Here is a 24,499-nt window from a genome sequence, read left to right on the forward strand (position 1 = left end):
GAAAAGACTAAACAATTGCATTTGCGTCGCGGTCAATATCATCCGCTGAACGTAATTATGCCCAGATTGAAAAAGAACCTTTGATCATTGTGTTTGGGGTGAAAATATTTCACAACTACCTGTATGGTCAAGCTTTCAATGTGTTAACAGACCACCAACCTCTAACCATGCTCTTCTACCCGAAAAGGAAAGCCAGTGCTGTGGCCACTGCTAAGGTAGACCGATGGTTCGCTTTCCTAGCTGACTACAGCTATAAGATAGCGCACAAGCCCGGTACGGCAATTGGTCACGCAAATGCTTTATCTATACTGCCATTGCCAGAGATAGCAGAGAAAACTGAAGATTTTTTTTTCAACTCTGGACAATCTTCCTCTGACAGCAAAGGACATCGAGCGTGAAACAATACGCGAAAAAGTGCTAGCGGTAATTCGCGACATGATATGGCATGGCTGGCCAAAAGCTGTTTCTCAGGAATTGCAACCTTTTTGGGTTCAACGTTCTGAACTTTCTGTTGAAGCTGGTTGCGTTGTTTGGACGAATAGAGTAATCTGCCCGAAATGTTTGTAGAATGTTGTACGGAACTTGCTGCACGAACAGCACCTGCGAATCGTAAATATGAAAATGGTTGCAAGGTCAATGATCTGATAGCCAGGAATTGATCTCTGAAGCGCTTGAGGAAACGGTGTGAAAATGCCGCATTTGTCAAAGTGAGCAAACTGCTGCGCAGCCAGCGCCTCTGACTCCCTGGAAAACGTGTGAACACCCATGGGAAAGGGTGTATCTTGATTTTGCAGAGAAAGAAAGAAAAAATGTTCCTTTCAGCAGTTGATGTTTATAGTAAGTGGTTGAAAGTTAAAGTGTGTAACACGACGACGGCCGCTGTGACAGTTGCAGTGGTTAGATCGCTGTATGCTGCACATCGTCTGCCTTTAGAAGTGGTAACAGATAACGGGCCGCAATTCCGTGCCGAGGAGTTCCAAAGTTTTCTGAAAGCGCACGGTGTAAAGCACTCATTCACGCCTCCATACCATCCGCAATCTAACGGGGCGGCGGAGCGTGCTGTACAGACTACAAAGACGGCACTGTTCAAGCAGTTGCTGGAGGACAGAAAAAAGCAGTAGCAGAACCCTGCAGCACAGAATTGACAACTTTCTTTTGTGCTATCGAACACGCCGCACACATTCACCGGAAAGGCTACGGCCGAATTTTTTTTGTGAAGGAAGTTGCGGACACGATTGACCCTGCTGAGACCGAAGCTGACAACTTGTATGACTGAGAAAACAGAAAGGGTGAAACGGTCAGCAGATAAGCGTAGAGCGTAGCCATGGTATTTTGCAGTTGGTGACCGTGTGCTGGTTCGTTCGATGCGAGGCGAGTCAGTGAAGTGGCTTCCTGGAAAAGGTATGCGACTGAAGTCTCCAACTACGTATTTGGTTGTTATTGCAAACAAAGTGCGTTTTGTACATGCAGATCATTCGCGACATTTCGTGCTTGACGATGATAACCAAGATAACAGGGAAATGTTCCTGCGACACGCGTCCGAGGTCTCCTTTCCTCCGCTGCCTGTTGTTCTGCCAGTGCCTCGAGTTGAACCACGGCCGTCAGACCAGGGGCAACTGATAATGAACAGATTCCAGTAAGACGGAGCAACCGGGAAAGGCGGCCTCCTGAGCGTTAGGGCTACGACCATTTTTGATCTAGTAGGGAAGGAAGTGTTGTGTCGCTACCTGGAATACGACAAGTGTGTTTACCGCTGTTGGATGATGAAGTGATAGTGACATCACCATGTTGTTGCACATGCGCGAGTGTATCATGGGCTGTATATATTCTTGTTCATGTATGTTACTATTGTCAATAGTTGCTTTATGCTGCAGTATGCAGCACGGACAATAAAGCCGTTTCTTGAAGCCTGTGCCTCCCTCTTCAGATACAACAGCTTCCTACTGTGGTAATTTTAATAAACATGCCGCCTAAAAATATCTCACACTTACCATGTCGAGTTCGTTCCCTTGGTCACTGGCTGTAATGAATTGAAGTTCATCTGCCAGTACGGAACTCCTCTCAAGATTCAGTATTATCTTGTCATTAAGATGGAGGACTAAGCTCGACGTAGCAGCCCGTCTTTGCAGTAGGGTAGGATAGACAAAAAATTCTTCTGTTTCATGTAAGAAATGTAAGCGAAATGGTACGTAATCAAGCAATCATTTCATTGGCGAATCGTATTAAAACGAAAACACTGAACGTCATGATCGGATACACTATCACAAAACCTGTTTTTATTCATAACCATTCCGAAGAACTACTATATACCATGATCATCGTCATTGATCACTTATTCGTACTGCAGAAGAAAAGACAGCTGCTGGAGTTGCCCAATAACCTTAACAGAATACGTTGCGGGCCTAGTTGGTTTAACTTGCATGTTATACACGCGCGCACCTTAGTCTGAGACAGTGAAGTAGACGCAAGAGAAGCGTTAACTAATAACTAATGCACTCCATCAGTAAAGTACATATCGTGCTTAAATTGTCCACAGCCCCATCACTCTATCTCATCCCAAGTTTACTGTGTTTTGCTTCCCCTACCAACCTTCTGTTGCCCTAAGTGAGCATAAACTACCTGTGCTATGCATTGCTCCACTTGCGAATTGCAATTTCCATTCATAATCTGAACTAGAACATGAGCTATTAGCGTCCCTTTCTAATCCACATAGTAGTTTCTTTAACTCCTAGTAGAAGCAGTTACAAGGCACAGAAATACGACGCAAATTCTGAAACAAGTAACATTGAAGGAAAAATTATAACTCATCCGTTAAAAAGCATGAACACGAAAAATTGCTTTTTAAAAAGAGCGTTTTCAAAGAAGCCCCTTCACGTTCTCAACGCCTCCCCCAATTATGCCGTACCATCAACATATTTAACCTTATTACGTGTGGCAGAAAGCTAGTATTATATTTAACATTACAACACATCTGAGGAACTTCTTTCATAATTGGTTACCAGAGCACTTACGATTACTGATTTCCTGTGTCGTCGCGATTTTGGCATGTAGCCCAGTATTCTGCGCGCACATACTGACGCGCACAGTGCTTCAGGAAAGGCGACTGCTGAGAAAGTCATTACAGGTGTGGTGGTTTTCGCCCCGGTTAACGAACTTTCTGTACGGCTCAATCAATAGTGCGTATACCCTGCGGCTACACATTCGGTTGCTTTCCGTTACGGCAACTAACTAGCCTACTCGTCAAACATAATCCAAATCGGCCTCACCACGAGAACACTAATACGACGCCACAGGAACTCCCCAGTGGCTCGCTTGATGCAGCGTAAAGGTTTTAGACATTATAAAAATCTTTACTCAACCATTCAAACACCAATCAGGTCCACTAAATTATAGATCCAATTGTTACATCGAGCGATAAACCTTTGTGTTCATTTCATTGCAGGCAAATTCGAAGAGCAGTCAGCAAGGCGTGAACGATTTGATATCAATGCGAATATAGTTATATGATGACTTTTGAGTAGATAAATCAACTGTCATGTTAAACAAATAGTGAAGTATAAGTATGAATTCTCAGTAAGTCTCTCTGGTGACCGAGGTGATAATTACCTCCATAACAGGTGAGCAGAAACTGTAGAAACAAAATCGCGGGAAGCATTCTTCTTTGGTTGCGAAACGCACATTTAGGGCAAGCTAACGTTTTATCCTAGCCATATGTTTCCCTAGAATATATACATTGCGGTCTTCCAGTGCATATGACTTTCTTATAGGTTCATATGCCATGGAGTTGATAAGATCAACCTCAATAACGACTTCTGACTGACGTTGTAGGAGCAGGGCTGTTTTGTGTTGCCTGCATAAGGAAAGGGCAGTCAAATGCAGTCTACAGAAAATGAACGCCGCATTGAAACCAGAAGGTTCAACATTACTTGCCGGCAAAAGGTCACAGCGTTCTGTAAAGTCATATGCTGCTGACCCCTTCTTGTGGGTCAGCAGCATATGACAGAATAAAGCCATATGCGACTCACTCCTGACATTGCATCGGGCAATACCAGATAAGACATGTTGCTTAATGCACAAAGTGTGCGCGTGATTGATGCACATTTATGTAAAATGCTCTTCCCACAGAAGCTTGCAAAATTAATTTTAACGTGATAGCGTTAAGGGCCCCGTGTGACAGAAAATCCCGTGTCGGCGGCGTTGTCCATCAGAAAAAGTTATCCCGAACCACCCTGACCACACAGGCCCTCCGCGTGGCGCATAGGCGTTATTGAACTAATTCAATTTCACTAAGTAAAATACGTGAGAAAATTCGTAAACTTCGACTGACAAACAACCTACAGACATGATAGTATCGGATTGTAATTTGAATATACGAGAAAACATCCTGTTACGTGCGAACTCACACACAAACCCATTTTTGCTTGCGATGAGTCATTGCTTGTAGCCTCTGCCTTACGGGGTATCTGTCATTGCTCTGACCTGCCCGGCCGCCAGTATCGGCCCCCCATTGTTTTCTGTCGGCGGTACGCCACGAAGCAATCCCAGAATCCTAGCCATAGGTAACTGTGGTCTAAAAGGAAATTGAGCTGGGCAAGCCATGTAATCCGTAACCGGTGTACCATTAGAGTTACCGAATTGATGCCAAGGAAATGGAAGCACAGTCGATGACGGCAGAATATTAGGTGCGCTGATGACATGAGGTGGCCTGAAGGCTCAAGTTGGATCCAGATGCTACAAGGCTATCGCGTTCCACATTTAAAGGCGAAGCTTAAGTGCCCTCAAAGTTTTTTGTTCTAGGCAATACAGTTTGCAATGCAACTCACGACTCACTTATGTCCGTTTCCTCTGATGAAGTTCGCATCTGTACGCTCTATATTGTAAAATATCTTTTCGAACAGCTCCTAGTAGCCATGTGGCAGGAGTAGTTGATACTTTACGACTGTAGTGCTCCTTGGAAGGACACACGCTAGGTGCTTGAGAGGATAGTTCGATATCACCTTTCGGATGGAGCCCAATGCACAGTGCCGTTTATGTCACAATGGCAATATTAGCCAGTGCCGTTAGTGTCCCTAGCACAAGTGATAACAGCGGATGATGATGTATGGATATTTATGGTGCAAGGGGCAGTTATATCTGAAGAGGGCCAGAATACTATTAGGGGCGAAGCTCTTTAGGGTCGAGCCTTGTCCCTCGTCGCGCCGTCGTAGCCACGCTAGTGCTTGCCGCTTCCGCTACAGGCGCAGCTGTGCTCCCTTTCTCTTTCTCTCTCGTTCCCGACGCTCTCTCTCTCGTCAGTAGCTAGGGGCGCTGCGGTGCACAAGGGCTATATAAGCGGTGTATATACTGTAGTCATGTACAGTATATATATATATATATATATATATATCATAATGAGCCAACAAACAATAACACCAAGGACTACATAGGGGAAAATAACATGTACTTAATAATTGCATTAAAGAAATGAAAATGGATGAAAAAGCAACTGTCCGCAGGTGGGGAACGAACCCACGTCTTCGCATTACGCGTGCGATGCTCTCACCATTGAGCTACCGCGGAACCGTTTTCCCATCCACTTTCTGGGGTATTTATGTTTTACAACTAGAACTAACCCTGGGAGTGTTAGCCAGCGCCACCACTCACAAACCATAGGGCGGATGTGGAACATCCTTTCTGCGGCAGGCGTCACGAGCACGTGATCTTTTTGGGTGATGGCAACTGGTCAATAAACCCACATATGCTACCTGAAGGCATCATTGTTGCCGGATTCGAGCCCTCGTTATGTAGTGAACGAGAAGAAAGGCAACCGAGGGGCCCGATTTTTAATAAGCATATCATAATGAGCCAACAAACAATAACACCAAGGACAACACAGGGGAAAATAACTTGTACTTAATAATTGCAATAAAGAAATGATAATTAATGAAATTCTTTGTTGGCTCATTATGATATGCTCATTAAATATAGGGCCCCTCGGTTCCCTTTCTTCTCGTTCACTACATAACGAGGGCTCGAATCCGGCAACAATTATGCCTTCAGGTAGCATGTGTGGGTTTATTGACCAGTTGCCATCACCCAGAAACATCACGTGCTCGTGACGCCTGCGGCAGAAAGGATGTTCCACATCCGCCCTATGGTTTGTGAGTGGTGGCGCTGGCTAATACTCCCAGGGTTAGTTCTAGTTGTAAAACATAAATACCCCAGAAAGTGGATGGGAAAACGGTTCGCGGTAGCTCAATGGTGAGAGCATCGCACGCGCAATGCGAAGACGTGGGTTCGTTCCCCACCTGCGGACAGTTGTTTTTTCATCCATTTTCATTTTAATTAATTGATCATTTCTTTAATGCAATTATTAAGTACAAGTTATTTTCCCCTATGTTGTCCTTGGTGTTATTGTTTGTTAGCTCATTATGATATGCTTATTAAAAATCGGGCCCCTCGGTTGCCTTTCTTCTCGTTCACTACATAACGAGGGCTCGAATCCGGCAACAATGATGCCTTCAGGTAGCATATGTGGGTTTATTGACCAGTTGCCATCACCCAAAAAGATCACGTGCTCGTGACGCCTGCCGCAGAAAGGATGTTCCACATCCGCCCTATGGTTTGTGAGTGGTGGCGCTGGCTAACACTCCCAGGGTTAGTTCTAGTTGTAAAACATAAATACCCCAGAAAGTGGATGGGAAAACGGTTCCGCGGTAGCTCAATGGTGAGAGCATCGCACGCGCAATGCGAAGACGTGGGTTCGTTCCCCACCTGCGGACAGTTGCTTTTTCATCCATTTTCATTTTCATTAATTTATCATTTCTTTAATGCAATTATTAAGTACAAGTTATTTTCCCCTATGTTGTCCTTGGTGTTATTGTTTGTTGGCTCATTATGATATGCTTAATAAAAACCGGACCCCTCGGTTCCCTTTCTTTTCGTTCACTATATATATATATATATATATATATATATATATATAAATGGTAGTGACCTCTCCTCGTGGTCTTCCCATAGTCGCATCGCAGCCTTGCTGCGATGACCCTTCGTTCACGGAACGGGCGCACAGCAGAGAAACACCTTCGCTTATACCATCGACTCCCCTCCTCGAGCGCAGCGCCGTCTCTTATTGGTCGCCTCCTCCCCCAACGGGCCTCTTCTCTTCTGCTGGTCACATGACCTGCCCTTCCCCGGCGCGGTTCTCATACTCTCCTGGTCACGTGACTTGCGTAACACCGCTGGACAGAGAGGCCGCGACGGCTCTACTGGGAACAGCTTCGCTGTTATATATATATATATAGTATATGTACGCCACGCTCCGTCTTCCGGCTTCCGGTTCCATTTCCTGTTCCGCTTCCGCAGAACGCTTCCGGCGTTTCGCCTGCTCATCATCATTCACTTCGTGGATATGCGGTGCTTTTTTTTAAGGTTGTCAATTTTACATCACATTTTTAATAGTAATACGCAAGATGGCTGTAAATTGGCAACAGTCGCTGTATAGCGGTGTAAAATATATGCGTATTTATATTATGGCAATGACAGCACGGTGACGTTTACTGTGCACAAAAGATAGCTTACGAAGTAATGAGCGACTTAAAACGTTGCAAGGGGTGAATGTTTAAGAATAGCGCTATTGAGTGACCATGGCCCTTGCACGCAGTTATCACAGTCTGTGATCACAGTCTGTCATAACTGCGGAGGCTAAATTTATAAAAAAGGCTGATGTTTAACTATTGTAAACCTAGTTATCACGAGTAAAAGGTCTGTTTGTCTTGGTTTCGCAAATACTATGCTCACAGTGTTTCATTATTGCACACTTCCGCGTTTCGTAAGCTTCTATATCGCGTGCTAATCTGGCCTTCCATTGCTCCGATATTTGAGCAGCCAACTTTCCCTTTGCTTGAGATTTCGCAGCCTGCAGTCTAGCTATAACTACTGGGTGACTGGATTCAGCCTGTCGCTTGCGCTGAAACGCGCGCACAACTTGCCCAGCCGGCGCGCCATCCATGGCGATAATGGGCGACCAAGCGCCGGCGAAGGAGCCGTTAAACCCTCACATAGCCACGGAGTAACGCAGCGGCGAGGCTCCGAGCGAGCGCAACTGCGATGCCTTTCCGCAACGGATAACCTGGCGTGATGTCACACCTCCCGCACTTCCGCTTCGGCGGCTCAAAGTCATTGCGACGCCATGGACCTTACGAGACATGACGTATTACAGCTTTCGCTCTAACACGCATGCACAATGGAACATATGCAGGGACATTCTTGCTTTACATATTAGGTAATCGAGTGTCATTCGCTTAATCAATTTACTTCGCGTAACCACAAAAGCAAGGGATACAGACATGCAAGAACTGTCTATACAATATAGAAGATGGCCGAATATGCATATCACATGAAATGAGAATAACAAACGAGAGCATGACATCTGTAGGTGAATAGAATATTACATAACATATCAGAAAACAATTTAATGCGTGCTCGCTTGCCACGCTACCTTTATCAGAATAAATAACTGACGATAATAATAGTAAGGTATGTCAGACCACCAAAAAAAAACAGCCCTCGTTCCACGAAAAGAAGCCGTATTTCGGTTGAGTGTACTTTGTCATTTCTGCCATCATTGTATATCTAATTATTCGCTTATCTGAGGGTTTTAGTTTCACAAACGTAGAAGCACTGTGCACGTGAAGATCTTGCGGGGTCAAAATGCGCATGCGCCGAACGTAGGGAGCCCCGTCGCGTCTCACGTATATGCACGTGAAATCGGCGTCATTGCGTTGCGCTCCCCACGTACGTGGCGGACTCTTCGGGCTACCAGGCAGAGAACGCAGCACAATCTATAGTATGGACGCGCAGTTCGACAGGTGTGAGAATCGCGCGTCGGCACTAATTCCGGCTCGTGTTGAACGACCTTGGCTTGAGTAGCGTTCACGTCGGCAGGCAGAGGGTGCCAGTAGACATGCGGAAGCAACGACTTCTACCTTTGCGATGCTTCCACCTACAGGCGGTTCCGTACGCGAAACTATGAGCGCCCCACTGATGCGGTGCGTAGCGCACGCAGAAGTGTAAAGTTTGCGTGCGCAGAAACTCTGCGCACGCAAACCGTGTCGCACCGCACCAGCGCAGCACCGCTGCACCTGTTGCATATTCTTACCATCATCCGCCCTGACAGCTGCGGCGCTGACCTCATTCTTGGCGCTGTGCCAACTTTTATCGTCCAGGTTCATAGACCCGCATCACGAAATTTCAAAGTGGAGGCATAAACACTCGCACTTAATAACACCATTGCTGTCCCCAGGAAGACGAATGCCTGTTAGGGGCGAGGAGAAACTGCGGCTTCGACTGCTGACACCGCCTGAATCACATGTAAAGCTGCATCACCTTGCGGAGTGTATATGCTTCAGCGACATCGCGAGCTTGGTTTTTGGACCCAATTTTGCTCCACGCAGTTTCGTAGAATAAAGCCTATTTCACAATCTGCAACTGGAGTGAAAGCAATTGGTACAGTCACACGCCCATTCCAGACGTTGAGATTTTAACGTTCCGCTGGTGCGACGCCCAGAGTTGCTTGCTGCCACATTTTGTAGCACACGTCGGAAAATTCGTCAAATGTAATGAAAAAGTCATGTGCGTTATGATACTATTATTACAGACAATGTAGCCGCATGAGTGGAAGACGAAGTGCCTGGTGCAAATTTTGATGCAATGCCGCCGGTCGTCATCACAGTTGAAGGCATTTTGTGCCTCATTAACAAATTAAAAATTTCGAGTGCTCCGGGACCTGATAATATTCCCGCAAAGTTCCTTAAAACTACCAAGGACGTGTCGAGTCGCATCTTGCAGATAGTTTTTGCGCAGTCCCTTTTAGAAGGTGAAATTCCGCACGACTGGAGGACTGCGAAAGTAACCCCGGTTTTCAAAAAAGGCAACCGCTCATACCCGTCAAACTATCGGCCCATATCGCTGACATGCGTTGCATGTAAACTAATGGAACACATCATATATTCCCACGTCGCCAGTCATCTCGATAATAATTCCTTCTTTTTCCGCAAGCAGCACGGCTTCCGCCCCGGGTTATCATGTGAAACACAATTATTCGAATTCACTACAGACCTGAACTTGAACTTGGATTTGTCTTTTCAGACCGATGTCATTTACATTGATTTTTCAAAGGCATTTGATCGCGTAGCTCATCGTCGTCTCATGGCCAAACTCAGTTGTCTTAATCTTGACCCGCTTACCTTGTCATGGATCAAAAGCTTTCTAACAGCACGATCTCAGTTCACAGTTATTGGCGGTAAGCTATCAACAGCCGCACAAGTAGTATCCGGCGTCCCTCAGTGATCAGTTCTTGGCCCGCTTCTCTTTCTTATCTTCATAAATGACTTGCCATCTGGAATAACGTCATCTATTCGCCTCTTTGCGGATGATTGCGTTGTATATCGTCGAATCTCAAACAATAGTGATGAATCATTATTACAACGCGACCTGAACCTGATCGAAACGTGGTGCTCGCGCTGGTTGATGAAGCCTAATACCTCGAAGTGCAAATGCATGTTTTTTTCACGCAAAAAAAAAAACTAATCTGATCTTTCAGTACTCCCTTAATTCTACAGCTCTATCACATGCTAGCTCGTACCGACACCTAGGCGTCCTCATTAACACTAAACTGACATGGTCGGAGCACATCTCGAGTGTTGTAACTGATACCTCAAGGTCACTGGGCTACCTAAAAAGAACACTACGTCTGTACCCCCCCCCTCCCCCTGGGAATTAGAAACATAGCCTATGAGACCTTCGTCAGGAGCAAACTCGAGTATGCTTCTCCCATTTGGAGCCCCTACCAAGATTATTTAATTACCTCACTCGAGTCGGTCCAAAATCGTGCTGCCCGATTTATTTCATCAAACTATAATACACACGCCAGCGTAACCCACATCAAATCATCTTTTGAACTACCTCCTTTAGCAGTACGACGCAGAATCTCACGAGTCTGTTCCATAAGCTATATCACAACTTTTGTCACCTGCATGGTACACTGTTACTGCCACCCGCTCGAACTTCTCGCCGCCTGTTCAACTCCAACAGCGTCCAACGCCTTCATGGTTCGACTGTTGCATTCAACAAATCATTTCTTCCCGCAGCCATTGAAGACTGGAATTGCCTTCCCGAAGCAGTTGCTCTTGAGAGAAATCCAGAAAAATTCAGGAAGTCCTTAACTACACTCTTTGTTAAATAACTTGAACTACGCATTCCTTGTTTTTCTCGCACCATTTATGTTACAGACGTTGTCCAATAGAAGTTATTGATTTCCATTTTACTTTGCACAGTGTGACTTGTATTTAAATGTCCGGTTTTGTGTCACCCTCTTATTATAAAGTATCTATTCATTTGTTAGCTTATTCCTAATTACTTGCTCCATCCCATCCTTGTGTTTGATCGTTTTTTTCTTGCCTTGTGTTTTTCACTGCTTATTAGTGTACTTCATTATAAGTGAACAAAATGACAAAAAAAATTTGTGTGTGTGCGCTCTGTATTTGTAACGTAATTGGCTCTTTGTTAAATAGCATTCGCTCCATTATTTGTCATTTCAATACTGTCCCCCCTCCCTTATGTAATGCCCTGTTAAGGGTCCTTAAGGGTTAATAAATGATGATGATGATGATGAAGGAGTGTCAGGGGAGAAAACGAGAAAGATAACTATTTTTTGCCCGTCTGAAGCTCGTCCAGCGGCCTGTTCAATAAACCCCGTTTCTTTCGTGTCGTTACAGTTTTGGTGGAGGTGCTGGGTACTTGAAGTAACGACGGACCCGGAGCCATTCATTCTTCGCCGGAGTCGTCGCCTCGCTTGACTACCACCTTTGCCTGTTAACATGTCGAACGAAGGAGGCGCTCAGGGACCGATACCTGCCGCTACGGGATCAATGCCAGCTGTTACGTGGCGCTACTACCAAGAACCTCGGGATTGCGCCGGGATAGCAGGTTAATATGTACAGTAAGCAATCCAACGACTGGGACACTACCAACCAACTAACCAACGTTGTCTTCGCATTCATTGGCACTGCCCTGATGTGGATTGAGAATCACGAAAAATTCGTTCATGAGCTAAAGGAGCGCTTCAGTGACTCGAACGCAATAAAGAACCGCGCAGAGCACGCCCTGGCACAGAGAGCACAGCTACCAGATGAGACTTGCACTACCTACATCGAGGATATCTTGAAAGTTAGCACGGAAGCCAACACAAGAATGTCCGAGGAAGACAAGGGCGGGCACCTGGTCAAGAGCATAGCTGAGGATGTATACAATTTTCTGATCGGCAAGGAGAGTCTCGATTCAGTGTCTGATGTCATGAAGGCACTGGTACCTGCTGTGGTACCCTGTGGTACGCTGGCATGAAGCTTGCTTAATTCAAATAGCACAGATACACTCGCCGTGCTCGCAGTTGCTCCGCAGAAACGAGTTGACGTTTGCTCAGAAGACTGAACGGTTGTGCCGGTTATCAGCAAGTTTACCCTCTTTCAAGTATAGATGACTCATTGGATTGCCTTCATTCGGCGTCCTAATTTTCTTCTATATATAGATTTGCGATCGGGGTACTGGCAAATTCTAATGCACCCGGCGGACAAAGAAAAAACGGCCTTTATAGCGTCGGACGGCTTTTTGAGTTCAACGTCATGCCGTTTGGGCTCTGCAACGCAACCGCGATTTTCGAAAGACTTTGAAGCCTCAAATGGAATATTTTCACGTGTTACCCAGACAGCGTTGTCATCTTTGGAAGCACTTTTGAAGAGCGCAACAGGCGCCTGGAAGTCGCCTTAGATTGCATCGAACACGCCGACATTGCACTCAATTCAAATGAGTGCAATGTCTCTTCGGTGAGCCATTGGTGTTTTGCCATGTTGTAGACAAGGATGGTATCACACCTGACCAACAAAAGACCACAGCTGTTGAAATATTTACGCCTCCTACACACCTACACAGATAAACAGATACACACAGATACACACAGATACACACAGATACACACACACAGATACAACAAAATATACCCACAAACATATCGCGGCATCTGCCCGTGGTGCGGCGACACACGCCCTACGCTCTTTCACATCTCGTGGGGGTGCGGGGGCAAACCTGAACATTTAAAGACGCCTAACACGTCATTTGAGCGGTGGGAGGTACAGCCGACCGGCGATACCCTGGCGGGACAAGAAGCTCTCGTCCAGCAAGTACGTCGAGCAGCCATGGCCAGTGGAGTCCTGGAATGAGGACACCACCCACTCGTCCTCAAGATCAACTCGATGGTCTAAATAAATGTTTTCTCTCTCTCTCTCTCTCTTACGCCTCCTCGGTCTGTTAAAGAGTTTCGTCGTTTACTAAGCCTCTGCGCTTAATTCTGCCTATTTACACCTGTTTTTGCTGATGTCGCCTATTTCCTGACTTGTCTTTTGCATAAGCACGCCGTTTTTGAGTGGACTCACCAGTGCGACGCTTCCTTTCGTCAGCTGAAATTCTTACTGATGACGGGTCCCATCTATTGGCATTTTGACCCAGATGCACCGACAGAGATCCACACCGATTTGAGTGGCGTGGGGGTCGGTGGAGTCCTCGCTCAGCGATGCGACCGGAAAGAGCCCGTCGTTGGTTATACGAGTGGTACTACGTTAAGTAAGTTTGATCGCAATTACACCGTTAGAGAACAAGAATGCCTAGTGGTCATTTTTGCTGTGCAACATTTCCGCCCGTACGTGTACGGACGCCCATAGACAATCGTCGCAGATCATCATTCGTTGTGCTGGCTTGTCAATCTTCGTGTTCCATCTAGTCGACTCGCGTGCGGGGCTCTACGCCTCCAGGAGTACAACTTCACAAATTCATACAAGAGTGGTCACCGAGACGCTGATGTTGAGTGCTTTTCGCGAATGCCGCTAAAGAGGACACTTTGTGATACGGGTTGGTTCTTAGGCACCTGCATTTCCCGATAAAGATATATTTGAGAAACAGCAGCGACAAGGCCAGCTTCGAGCCGCTTTTCAACAATGCTCATGACTCACCAACAAGGCGAGGATATTGGGTTCGTGATGGCCTCCTCTACAAAAGAAGTTTCGCTACCACTGGTGCCCGCTTCCTTCTTGTAGTTGCGGCGACGCTTCGCTACACTATTCTGCTGGTCATGCACGACGACCCTACCTCCGGATCGAGAAAGGAGCAAAGCGTACATTTTATTGTTGCCAAGAACTCCTTTACTGGCCCCGAATGCGTCGGTAGACTGAAATGGATGTGGCCAGTTGCGCTCAGTGTCAGGCCCACAAACACCTCACTATGACGCCAGCCGGACTCGTACAACCACTGACGCCTCCGAGCTCTCCTTTCGAGCAAGTTGGAATTGACCTCATGGGCCCCTTGCTCCTTTCCGCGATCCTTTACCCGATCGTCTTGTAATCCGCGACGTCGAAAGGTAACCGCTGGTGATCGTTTGTGCCGACCATCTGACCCATTACTGCAAGACGGCTGCTTTTATTGCGATAGCAATTATATGGACACTTAAACCGGATTTCTGCCGTCGGCGTCGCCGTCGCCGTGAGGTTCCCTATAGATAAAATCTTCGCCGCGTGCCGTATGCCCGAGCGGAAGCGTGCGGGGACGCGCGCTATCACGGAGAGCGAACGCACTCAATCTCCCACGCGCAAGCAAGGAAGCGGGAAGCCAGCGCCAGAGGGAGCGGGGGGGCCACTCTGCCAACAACCGCGCTCGTCGCTCGCTCGCACCGTCTCTTATCTCCACACGGCTCTGACCTTTATGCGCCGTGCATTCGCCGCTCAGTTTCCGTTGAAGCGATAGACCGCACGTACCTTCGCCGCTGCGGCGTATCCGCTTGCTGCCAGAGTTTTGACGGTCGTTGTCTGCAGTCATTCAGTGTGATCTATTCATGTTTGTTTGTGCGCGCTCACACCACGCTTGTTCATTCAGTTAGAAATAGTCGGGCCACATTTTCCAACGCACGCTACACATGCAATGCTGCCCGGATCGGCAGTGCAGCGCTACAGGTGTGTCCCTTCGCACGCGCTGCCCACGGGAAGCGCTTCTCATCAACACCACCGTTTCACACGCGCCTTCTCGTGGTCATCGAGTTTCTCTTCATGTCGGTCTACTTACGCCGCAGCACACCTGCTTACTTAATCAGCTCATGTTTACTACAATTCATATTGCTGCCAAAGCCGCTCACCTTACTTCGTATGACATTGCTGTGTTGCTATCGCATTCATTGCTTCGCCCTTAGGGCGAAATTGTGACATTTTTCATTTGCCACCACAAGCCAACTTTACTTTTTCGTGCTGTACTCGATCATTCCCCGTCACGGCCTTCCTCGAGTCATCATCAGCGACCGTGGCCGCCAGTTTACTGCACATGTCGTAGAAGAGCTTCTTCGATTGTGCGCTTCCAGCTTTCGCCACTCTACGCCGTATCAACCGCAAACAAATGGGCTGACTCATCTTATTAAACGCACACTAGTGAACATGTCCATGTACGTCGCGTCGGCCCATAAAGACTGGGATGACATTTTGCACTTAATTACATACGCTTTTAACACTGCAAAGCACGAGACTACTGGCTACAGACCAATTTTCCTCCTCTATGCTCGTCCGCCACGTCACACACTGGATACCATATTTTCTTTCTCCACCCACAACGACCTTACCATCGCCGAGAATCTGTGTCTCGCTCTAGAAGCTCGACGCTTGGCCTGCTTGCGTACTCTGGCTTCACAAGACCGGCCAAAAGTATGGTACGACAGGCACCATTGGGATGCCACCTATTCTCCCGGGGATCTAGTCTGGCTGTAGTGTTCGGTGCGCAAATGTAGCCTGTATCAGAAACTTCTCGCTAACTATACTGGTCCGTACTTTATTGTTGACAAGCTCAGTGAAGTCAATTATCCACTGGCGCGTCTCAGCGCAACTGGACGGCGCTGAGCCAACACTGAGGTTGTGCACGTCATTCGTCTCAAGCCATTCACTTCGACTACTGAACTGACAGGCCCAGCGGGCTTACTCTAGGAGGCGAAAAATATGACAGTAAATGTAGCCGCATGAGTGGAAGACGAGGGAGTGTCACCCCAACCAATCATCCCAGTCACCTCCTTGTGCACTCGACCTTCCTGTACACCTAGTCTGCAGTTTTTCTGCAGACTCCGTGCAGACAGCCTGCGGACTTGTTTGTATAATGTGCATGCACGTCCAAGGCGTGTATGTCTTGTGTGTATACGTATATGAGTATATATATATGTTTTGAACCATGACAGGTATTATCATTAAAATGACGGTTAGTTTTGCCATTTTTACACTACGAAAACTTTACCACTGATTGCTATAAGCACAGTCTGACAATGGCAGTAGCGTAAGGCAAATAATTAATATTGATTGAAATGACGTATGGCTACATAACCTGCGTTTAATACAGCAATGGTACTATGGGTCGATTCACAGCTTTGATGTAAGCATACATTTATACAGGGTGCCACACAACACCATGCAATCACCGAAAACATGGTCGCTTTTGGCGCCGGCCGGCAGATGGCTGCACTGGGAGTGCCGGTAAAATTACAGGTGCTACTATTTTCTCGTCTTCAGCTGTCGGCATGTCGCTACATGTGCATGCGCGCTGCATTTACGCCGGCCGATGTGTAGTTTATTCGTGTGTACGCTGTGCCGACAGAAATTGTGGTGCTTTTTCTGTGTATTAATGATCCAAAACCCATGGGACCGCGTAATGTAGCGTGCAGTATCTTTCGTGTGCTACGCCGATGATTATCGTAGTTAGGCCCGCTCGCACTTTCTTTGTTCCCGGCTCGTGAAAAGCCTCAGGTACTCTCACTACTCTCACATCGTATCATATTGCACGGAATAATTTGTTGAAAGTCGTGCTATCACCTGCTATAGTTCATCCACAATTCTACAGTGTTTACACTGGCTGGGCCGTGCACCGACGGTTCTTGCCGCGGCACCTGTACGATGCCGCGAAACCTGTGACACGAAGGAGCGGTTGCCGAGTACGCCTGAAATGTAAGTCCGGCGCTTGCGCGAATTCGTGTAGTCCGTGACGTCAAAAGGTAACCGCTGGATGATCGTATGTGCCGACCATCTGACCCATTACTGCAAGACGGCTGCTTTTTCATCTGCCATCACCAGCCAAGTTTACTTTTTCGTGCTGCACTCGATCATTCCCCGTCACGGCGCTCCTCGAGTCATCATCAGCGACCGGGGCCGCCAGTTTACTGCACATGTCGTAGAAGAGCTTCTTCGATTGTGCGCTTCCAGCTTTCGCCACTCTACACCGTATCACCCGAAAACAAATAGGCTGACTCATCTTATTAAACGCACACTGGTGAATATGTCCATGTACGTCGCGTCGGGCCATAAAAACTGGGATGTCATTTTGCACTTAATTACATACGCTTTTAACACTGCAAAGCACGTTATACCAATCGCAAGATGACTAGTAAAGCGACAAAAATGATACATGTGTTTTCCGAATGTTCGTTGTTTTCTGACAGTGCAGATATAGCATACAGTTTCATGAAGATTGCCCTCAAACATGTTGATGTTGGCTGAAGCTTTATCGTTTATTTGCTTTCTTCTGTGAAGTGTGCTAGCGCTGGGGATGGTTTCATCTGAATGGGCACAAAAATTAAAGCAGGAAAAATTACCGTTTGTGCCCGTAATTTCTTAGCGAGAAATATCGTATACGTATTTCTAGAAGTACAGTCAACCACAAAAGTTTGCGGACCACGCGAGCGCGTGCCAGACTGCCTATCCGCGCCACCTAGCGGTACGCCACCTAGCGGCGACAGGGGCGCTCTCCCGGATATGAGCCCTCTTGGTACTCGCCTGCCTGTTAATTTTTTATTCCCGTGCATGACATTGTTAGTTCGTTGTGTTGACGCAGAGCGCTGTCTGCGATAAGACCGCCACATATCTGGCTTGATAGCAGTATCGGAGCAATCACTGCAACCTTTGTCGACTGGTGTGCCAGTGGGTAGATAAGTTTCACGAAGCGCTGCGACGACTTTTTTACGCGACGTTTACTGGCGCACTTTGGTTGGCAGCATCTTGGTCCAATGAGTGTTGCTGCTTCTGCGTCTTGAGAGAAAGGGTAGGGAGGTGTTTCACTGTCATCAAAAATAAAGAAAAAGCGGATGCATAGAAAATTTTCTTTCACACATAGGCGCATCTTCGCATCAGTCGCTGAAAACGTAGTAGACTTGCTTCAGGCCACGTGGTGATTGCCTATTTGGAAAGATGCCGCTGCGTGTTCCACTTGACGAAAGAAGGCACATTGTGCGTTTATTTATAGAGGGAATACCTCAGCGCGAAATCTGCCGCCGAACCAACAGGAGCCGAATTGCCGTGAATAGGATTATTCAAGCTTTCCGCGACGATGACAGATTCACAAATATGGAGCGCAGTGGGAGTCCAAGGGCCACGACTGAGGAAGAGGACCGCCTGATTACGGCCGCCATCGTGGCTGATCCTTTTCAAAGTGCAGAGGATATCCGAGAAGCGCTCTCGCTCACGGTATCGTCTGAGACTGTAAGAAGAAGGCTGAGTGAGCTTGGCCTGCAGTCTTTCGTAGCAGCACAGAAGCCCTGCCTCTCAGACAGCCAGCTACAAGAACGACTCATGTTCGCTACAGCAATGAAAGATTGGACAACAGAGAAATGGGGCGATGTCATCTTTAGCGACGAGTCAACTTTTTCCACGCGCTGGGACCAACGGAAGCGGGTTTGGCCGTCCACTAAACTGCAGGTGTGTTTACAGTGTATTGGCAGTTAATTCACGAAGCTAATTCTGCATCACAACATGTTTCACGTAAAATGAGCTTTTGGACATTACGAGATTTTTCTGTAGTGGTATTATGTTGAAAACATTAACGATTGTTTCATAGTACTACTTACTCTGAAGTTAATTAAAAGCTGCCAGTGGCTCTTTCAGTACTATCTAATGATGTTTGCACGTTTTCTATTGCAACTCTATAACAGCATTATAAAGTTCATACGCAAGAGGAATCACAACATTTTTAGACGCGCCGCTGGAACCCAATTGTATGCTATTTCTTGCAGATATCTGCCTAATTACACACAGAGTGTTCTATCCGGTGGACGGTGTTCCGTGAGCGTGTGGGGAGCAATCAGCAAAGATGGCCTTGGTCCCCTTGTGCGTCTGGAAGGGCCCTTCACTGCGTCACGGTACTGCGACGTCATCACTAGACACCTCGTTCCGTATGCGCTGGACGGTCCCTTCAGCGACGGCTGCTATTTTTTTCAACACGACCGCAGCCCGATCCATAAAGCACGTATCGTCCAGTCATTGCTAGAAGAACATGCTGTTTGCCAGCTTGAGTGGCGTCCATGTGGCGCCGACTTGAATCCCATAGAAAATGTCTGGGGCATGTTGAAGAAACGGCGGTCCACACGAGCCAACCGCGGCCGCACGGCCGATACGCTGTGGCAAGCGATCGCACAAGAATGGGAAAGCCTGCGCGGTCGACCGGAGATTACTGAATCTTTGTACGAGTCGATGCCCACACGCATCAATAAGGTGCTAGAAAACGGCGGACATTTCACTTCCTACTAGATCATTGAGAGACCTATGTTTCATGGCACTTGAGTAAATGTCTTGTGAATAAATTCATCCCCTTCAGACACGAATTATGATGCACTGTCTGCAAATGCGTCAAATGCGCATGGCATCATTTCAAGACGCTCACTATTACATTCCAAGAAAGAAGACGAAGCAATGTGCTGTTTTGTGCGAGTTTCAGTAAAAAAAAATTAATTAGCGTATAACTCATTATCTAATTATTCTGAAATCCGTCAGCTTCAATGCTTGCATAAAAAGAATCAACTATTAGGCCCGAAACGCATGCACACTTGCTTTTTCGGTTGTATTCGTGTCGACCGGAGAAAAAAAATACTCTTGACGTTGGTATTGCAACGCGGCACGTCGAACGATTGTCTAACATGGTAGTGTCTCCAGCAAAGTGATCATCTGCAGCAATACGCAGGACAATGACGTTAACTGACCGCTAGTTGTCCCATCAGAAAGCGGACACGAATGTGCACACTGAGTTTTAGGTCATTTGAAGAAACACGTGGCGTGGGACGCGCCTCCGAAGTTCGAGTCCCCAAACGAGGACGCCGTGTCGCAAAGGGTTATAAAAAGAGTCATCGCACCCGATTATTTCTTATTTTTCTAAATGTAACCACTATAGCAGCGCGGTGGTTCGGGCTTTGCGCAGCAAAACCTGGGCGCAGGCGATCAAATCCCGGCCGCTACTGTCACTTAGCGATGGGGGAGGAACGGAAAAATTCTGCCTACTGACTAAGCATCTGTGTCCCATGGCTGCCTCACCGCTCACTCACGCACTCACGAAAAAAAAAACAGCGTGGCTACGCGAAAATAGAACTGATAACAGCCGAAGAATACGCTGTCTGATTACTTGTACTGATATTCTGCTCTCAAAATATAAGCAAGTAGTCCTGGCTAACAAAGAGCGCGTCACGTTGCAAGAGATAGGTAGAAAATATTTGCGCACAGTGCGAAAATAGACAGGCCATAGATTTAAGGAGGGATGCGTCTTCAACGTAGCGCTGCTGTCGATCGCTGGTGACGTAGCGGAAGTGTCGCGAAGAGGCTCTTGGCCACGCGCTCGCGTGGTCCGCAAACTTTTGTGGTTGACTGTACGTTGATATGTCGTCTTCACGGCTAACGACTGCGTGTGATGCGTAGCGAATGTGCGGACGTTCAGCGAACGGTTGGTGCGAAATCCTTACGCGTGGCTCCGGCGGGTCCAGAAGTTTATCGTGTGCGCAAACCATAGACAGATTCTGGTTGCGGACCGGTAGCTGCCCATCATCTCAGCTCGACGGACCCGCGATGTTCAGAGGCATAGACGGCCGTCGCTCGTGAACTCTATCTTCGCTTCCGCCAACCGTTGGTATGGGTTAAACAGCTCATCTGGAAAGCGTAAGCTCGGAGGTCGCCTGGCGCTGGGTCACAGCAAGAGCAGTGGCTTGCCGGGCTATTTCCGTCGGCTGCTGGAAGTCGCAGTGCCTCATCTCCGCCAGGCTGCTTGTCCAGTTGCCTGAAGAACCAGGGCCGGTTCTTCAGGCAGCTGGGCATGGGTCCAGGGAAAGTGCGGTCGTTGTGGTAGTCGTGGCAGCCGGTGCTACCACAAAGGAAGCATCGACGGCATACCTTGGTGGCTGAGGAGTCGAAGAAGTGCCGGGCATGACATTTTCGCCAAGGGAAACGTGGACGGCGTTCCTAGGCAGAGCAGCTCCAAAGCCGAGGGGCCGAAGCGCTGTCCCACCGTCTTCGGTACAGCCGACGACGACAGCCGGTGAGCCGGCGCCTACGGTGGGGCAGCCTGCGGCTCTCCCTATGGAGGCGTTACTGGGCACACCTGCCGCAGGATCGAAGCGATAGCTCTCCGGAGCGCCGTGCGCAGAACTGCTAATCGGACTCACCGCAGGCGTAGGGAAGCGGGCCGAAAGAAGGTATCAGAGCTGCGCTCCATGCAGGCCAGGACCGCTGCTTGATGCCTTCGTAGTTGTCCCATGGCTTGGCAGCACCGCAAAGTCATTTCGCTGCAACGAGCCATCTTGTCTGGTCTGGCCAGGCATGACGATCACTCAAGGCATTGATGTTACGAACCCAAAGGATGACGTCGTCTTTCTTGAAAGCCGCGTAATGCTGGTATTGCCATGAAAGCCGGTTGCAGGGAAGCGTGGACGGCGTTCCCAGGCAGGACACAACCGCTGACGGACGCGAAAGCGGTCGTCATACCTGGAGCTGTTGTGACAGCTCGGCGATGGCGTGGATGAGGGCATTGGTACATCGCTGTCCTAGAGCCACCGAGGAGGCTTCAACGCCGTCCCCGGATGGTGCGGTGGGTGCTTGCGACGGTGGTAGGTAGGTTGGCAGGCTCCATACCTGAGGAAGCGTGTACGGCGTTCCTGGGCAGGAGGGACTCGGCACGCCGAAGAACCGTGCGAGGAAACACTTAAGGCTGGAACGCCTTAAGTCAAGTTCGTTGTAGACGAATGCGCCATCGTAAGAGTACGAGAACAGACAACACCCGTTGTTGTTGTTGTTGTTGTTGCCTCAAAACATGGCTCGTATCTTGGTGATGATGATGATGATGATGATGCCTCAATCAATGGCACAACCCACTGTGGGTGATAGGCCACGAACCGGGTGGTATTATGATAGAAATTTAAAATAAATTAGTTTAGAAATAAATAAGCAATAAAAATTAAAGGAAAATAAATAAATAATTGAAGATGTGAAACGAGCCGATAATAAAAGAATTAAGTAGTCTATACCAAGTTAGTCAGCCTTACCTAGCTAGGAGTATTATTATGAATATAATAATTAATTAAATACAGTAAAGAATAGACGTAAATTTTGAATAATAATATTAACACTAATATAATTGCGATTTTGAGATATTACTTTTTGAATTTGCTAAATCTATAATTTATTGAATAATAAATAAATAAATCATGGAAAGATGGAAAAATATTAATAAGGCAATCTTTTTGTGTCACAAAGAAAATTATAAATTGCTCGGCAAACATTCCCGTGGCCATACCCTAACACCGTACCTCCAAGTGAGAGTATAACTGGACTGCTTAAAGGCAGTCCTAGATTGCGAAGTGGGATTTCCAAACATCGTTGTCGATGATTATAAAAGCGCCGACACGATAATAAAAAGTGATCGATGGATTCTGGTTCATTGCAGAGGTAGCATAATGGGGATGCCACCAGACCACATCTGTGCAAGTAAAAATATATATGTGGAATACGCCAACGCAGCCTTGTAAATGTTACTTCGAATTGCCGGTTAGGACACCACTGTCGGTTCCAAGAATAATTTATATGTATAAAATCTGTAGATTTTGCTAACGCGAGGCTTTTCTTGTCTTCGCTCAAAGAAAACTGTCTATATCTGGCTGCAGTGATATGCGCAGTTGCCGGCAGCACAGATATTGCCGGACCTTTTAAAGAAGTTCGTGCTAAAGAATCAGCTATTTCATTAAGTTGGATGTCTCGGTGGCCTGGTACCCATACTAAATGAACTAACCTTAAGTGGGGTGGAGCTAATGTGTAAAACGTGTTCAAAGCTGTCGAATTTGTAGACGCGTTAAGCGCGCTGCATACAGAAAGGGAATCTGTGACGATAACAACTTTTGTGACATTTAGCGGTAACTTTCGCAATGCAAGAACTATTGCCAGAAGTTCGGCCTGAAAAACCGATGTGTAATCTGGCAGGCGAAGTGAAAAAGACCAATCGAGGGATGGTGAGTAAATTCCCACGCCTGCCTTCTCTTCACACGAGGAAGCATCAGTCGCTAATACATTTATTGGGTAATGGGCCAAATAGTCTTGCAAAAGGGCATTAAAATATGTTGGTGGCAGTAGTTTTGCGTTAATGGGGAAAATGTCCGCAAATTCTATTTGAAGGGACAATGTGGACCTATCAAACGGAGTGATTTCCTTAATGCGAACATTTAAAGGTGCTAATTGTGCCTGCACAAATACAACCTGCGGGGTATGTAACCGAGGCCACCTGTTCTCAAAAATAAATTTGGTTCAATAATAAATATATATTCTGTACGTCTAAGAGGAGATTCATAAGTCCTTAAGTGAGTTTGAACCATAAGCATGCGGAATCTCGTGCGAAGAGAAGGTAATCGTGCTTCCTGGTATAACACGTTATTAGCAACAAATTTAGGCAGACCTAAACATAATAGAAGAGCTTCTCTTCCTAAAAGAAGTGGTCTTATTTTATATTTTGCACTTCCGGAAAACAAAACACAGCCAAATTCTGGAATCGGTCGTACATACATACGGTAGATCATAATTAATGTGTCACTTCGCATACCAGAACGCCGGTTACTGATTCTACGTAATAAACCTACAGCTCGTGTCCCTTTCGTTGCAGTATTTTCTATGTGAGAACGCCAGTTACGTTTTTCATCATATGTGATACCCAGGTACTTAAGCGACTCTACCTGTGGGATGGTTCTCTGATCATATACTAATGATAAATGCATCGGTCCGGAAAGCGGAAAGACAAGGACTGCACTTTTGTTTACGTTTAGTGACAGGTGAATGGTGTGAAGCCACTTCTCTAGAATGCATAGGTACGTTTGCAAGGACATGTAAAGGGAATTTATATTTCTTGCTGTCGCGAAAAATGCGATGTCGTCAGCAAAGACATAGAGATGAACTTCCCGGCGCAGTGGAATCGAACTCATCAAAAGGTTAAATAGTACAGGAAACAGAACAGCCCCTTGGGCACCCCTCTTGTCTGATCGAACTTTGTTGAAGAAAATCCGTTTTGAAAACAATAAAATTTTCTGTTTCTTAGATATGCAAAAATCCATGTTGTGATATATTTCGGAAAATTGTAGGACTGTAATCTGTCCAGTAGTAGTGGGTACTCG

General features: G+C 46.9%; 1 protein-coding gene and 2 non-coding genes across 10 annotated transcripts in view; 2 read left to right on the forward strand and 1 right to left on the reverse strand.

Annotated features, from left to right (window-relative positions):
* The window catches only part of LOC119444336 (venom metalloproteinase antarease-like TtrivMP_A), a 1,295,510-nt gene that overhangs the window by 89,971 nt on the left and 1,181,040 nt on the right, over positions 1 to 24,499 (reverse strand). The gene's annotated exons all lie outside the window — the stretch shown is intronic.
* Trnaa-cgc (transfer RNA alanine (anticodon CGC)) lies at positions 6,224 to 6,295 on the forward strand. The gene has a single exon. It is a non-coding gene; the product is annotated as a tRNA-Ala (tRNA).
* Trnaa-cgc (transfer RNA alanine (anticodon CGC)) lies at positions 6,690 to 6,761 on the forward strand. Its single transcript has one exon. It is a non-coding gene; the product is annotated as a tRNA-Ala (tRNA).

The sequence above is a fragment of the Dermacentor silvarum genome, chromosome 3 (assembly GCF_013339745.2).
Source record: "Dermacentor silvarum isolate Dsil-2018 chromosome 3, BIME_Dsil_1.4, whole genome shotgun sequence".
Taxonomy (NCBI): domain Eukaryota; kingdom Metazoa; phylum Arthropoda; class Arachnida; order Ixodida; family Ixodidae; genus Dermacentor; species Dermacentor silvarum.